The sequence below is a fragment of the Arachis duranensis genome, chromosome 6, assembly GCF_000817695.3.
Source record: "Arachis duranensis cultivar V14167 chromosome 6, aradu.V14167.gnm2.J7QH, whole genome shotgun sequence".
NCBI lineage: Eukaryota > Viridiplantae > Streptophyta > Magnoliopsida > Fabales > Fabaceae > Arachis > Arachis duranensis.
The window spans coordinates 29,814,297-29,817,568 of NC_029777.3; the positions used below are offsets into that span (position 1 = coordinate 29,814,297).

Sequence of the window (3,272 nt, forward strand, 5' to 3'; positions counted from 1 at the left end):
AACCATCTAAAAAATAATAATATGCATGTCCCGCAAGTCTTTCCAACATTTGATCCATGAAGGGAAGTGGAAAATGATCTTTTCTTGTGGCTTTATTGAGCTTCCTGTAGTCAATACACATTCTCCAGCCTGTGATGGTTCTTGTGGGGATTAGCTCATTCCTTTCGTTGGGTACCACATTGATTCCTCCTTTATTGGGAACCACTTGAACTGGACTGACCCATTGGCTATCTGAAATTGGATAGATTACTCCACCCTGCCACAATTTCATAACTTCTTTCTGCACTACTTCCTTCATTGCTGGATTCAACCTTCTTTGGGGCTGAATGGACGGTTTGGCACCTTCTTCCAGGAGTATCTTATGCATGCATATGTCTAAACTGATTCCTTTCAAGTCAGCAAGTGTCCATCCAATGGCATCCTTATGCTTTTGCAAGACTTGAAGCAACTCTTCCTCTTGTTCTTGGCTGAGGGCTGAATTAATGATTACTGGATAACTTTTATTTTCTCCCAAGTATGCATATTTGAGAGTGGTTGGCAGTGCTTTAAGCTCCAGTTTGGGCATTTCTTTACCTTCCTCCTTTTCTTCTAGCATGCCTTGAACATGTATTTCAGCGGCTGCAGCTTCTTCGCTTGCTGCTAATTCTTCTTCTGTTGATGCTTCAAGTTCTTCTTCAAGAGTTTCTTGTACCAAAGCCTCTACGGAGTCCAACCTCATACATTCTCCCAATGAGTTGTGTGGGTAACTCATGGATTTAAACACATTGAATGTTATTTTCTCCTCATGTAATCTAAGGACAAGTTCACCCTTTTGGACATCAATAATGGCTCCGGCAGTGGCTAAGAATGGTCTTCCCAAGATGATGAAAGTCTTAGCTCCTTCTTCCATGTCTAATACTACGAAATCTGCTGGAAAGATGAAGTCTCCCACCTTCACTAGCAAATCCTTTACTATCCCATGGGGAAATTTGAATGATCTGTCTGCTAGTTACAGCGCCATTTTTGTTGGTTTGGCTTCCTCAATCTTCATTTTTTTCATCATTGCTAGAGACATTAGGTTTATGCTGGCTCCTAGATCACATAAAGCCTTTTCCACAGTGATTTTCCCAATGATACAAGGGATTTGGAAACTCCCAGGATCCTTCAATTTCTGGGGTAATTTGTGTTGGATGATGGCGCTGCATTCTTCTGTGAGCACCACGGTCTCATTATTCTTCCAGCTTCTCTTTTTGGTCATCAATTCCGTCAAGAACTTGGCATAGAGTGGCATTTGCTCTATTGCTTCAGCAAAGGGTATGTTTATTTGTAGTTTCTTGAAGATTTCTAAGAATCTTGAGAATTGGTTGTCTTCTCCCCTCTTCTTTAACTGCAGCTGCTGGGGGTATGGAGCCTTTGAGAAACATGGTTTGAGTGCTTCTTCTTCTTGATGTGGCATAGGATTTGAAGGTTGAGCTTCCTCATGTCCTTTGTTTTCTTCATCTAATTTCTTCTCTGGTGGTTTCTTGTGGGTCTCCTTTAATTCCTTCCCACTTATGAGGGTGATAGCTTGACATTCATCCTTTTTGGTATTGAGTTAATATTGCTGCAATTGTTGTGTCCAGGGACTTGCTTGAATAAGAATTCAATTTGTGTTTCCAGTTTCTTGATGGCAGCCTCTTGATTCTGCATGTTGGATTGTACTTCTTCCCGGAAAGCTTTACTATCTTGAATTTCCTTGCATATAATTTCAAGTAGACCCTTAATCCTTAAGAGCCTATCCTCAGTTATTGATGGTGGGTTGAGATTAGGTAGTTGAGAAGGTTGGTTAGATGGATGTTGGTAGTATCTCTGTGAGGTGTTTTGATGAGTTGCATTGTTGTTGGAGTTGAGGTTGTGGCGTCTCTGATCTTGCCCTTGGTCTTGTTGGTTTTCCCATCCAAAGTTGGGGTGATTTCTCCATCCAGAGTTGTAAGTTTTGAAGTATGGATCATGGACTTGTCTAGGTGAGTTTCCAACATAGTTGGCTTGCTCCCAATCACCTTCTTCTCCTATGTTTACTCCTTCTTTAGGTGATGATGAGGTGATGGTTACTGTAACTTGGTTCTCCTCCACCTTCTTGGTAAGATCTGCTAGCTGCTTGGTGATCATCTTGTTTTGAGCTAACAATGCATCCATGTGGTTCAGCTCCATTACTCCTCTAGTGTTGCTTCTTTCGGAGGCATAGAAGTAGTCATTTTCAGCAACTGTTTCAATGACATCTATGGCTTCTTCAATGGTTTTCTTCTTGTTTAGAGAGCCTCCTGATGAATGATCCATAGCCTTCTTTGACTCATATGAAAGACCTTCATAGAAGATGTGAAGTTGAACCTACTCATTAAACATCTCTGGTGGGCATCTCCTTGTTAGGTCTTTGAATCTCTTCCATGCTTCATAAAGTGTCTCACCATCTTGTTGTCTAAAAGTTTGTACCTCAGTTCTTAGCCTATTGATCCTTTGAGGAGGGTAAAACCTTGCTAAAAACTTGTTCACCACTTCTTCCCAATTAGTTAAGCTTTCCTTTGGGAAGGATTCAAGCCATTTGGATGCCTTGTCCCTGAGTGAAAAAGGGAAGAAGAGCAACCTATAGACATCTGGGTGGACTCCATTGGATTTCACTGTGTCACAAATCCTCAGGAAGGTGGTCAAATGTTGATTAGGATCTTCTTGAGCACCTCCTCCAAATGAGCAATTATTCTGCACAAGAGTGATGAGCTGGGGTTTTAGCTCGAAATTGTTGGCATGTATGGTGGGCTTCTGAATGCTGCTTCCACAGTTTCCAGAATTAGGATTGATATAGGATCCTAAGACTCTCCTTTCTTGCCCAGCCCGGTTTGCATGGCCTTCTCTGACATGATTATGAGCTTCTTCTTCATGATTGTTCTCCATATTTTCTTCCATGTTGGGTTCAAAATACTCTTCCTCTTCTTCCTCAGCACCAATAATCCTTTTCCCTCTTGCTTCCCTTCTTAGTCTCCAAAGGGTTCTTTCAGGTTCTGAATCAAAAGATGTTGAAGCTCCTTCTCTTCTCCATGTCATACAACAAACAGATTGCACAACAGGAGATAAAATGAAGAAACTATTCTTGTTAGAGTAATTGTTAGTGTGAGTGATGCAAATTATCAAACAGTTAGTGGGTTAGTGAGAAGAATTGTAATCAATGGAGGAAAGAATGAAAAAAAATAAAAGAGGGTGCAGGGGATGAAGATGAAATTAAAATAAACTAATAGAAATTAACTGAATAAACTAAACAAAAA

At 40.7% G+C, this 3,272-nt stretch overlaps 1 non-coding gene across 1 annotated transcript; it reads left to right on the plus strand.

The window, feature by feature from the left end:
* The first annotated feature begins 2,355 nt into the window (after positions 1–2,355).
* Positions 2,356–2,463, plus strand: LOC127739968 (small nucleolar RNA R71). The gene has a single exon (XR_008000709.1). It is a non-coding gene; the product is annotated as a small nucleolar RNA R71 (small nucleolar RNA).
* The last annotated feature ends 809 nt before the right edge of the window (positions 2,464–3,272 follow it).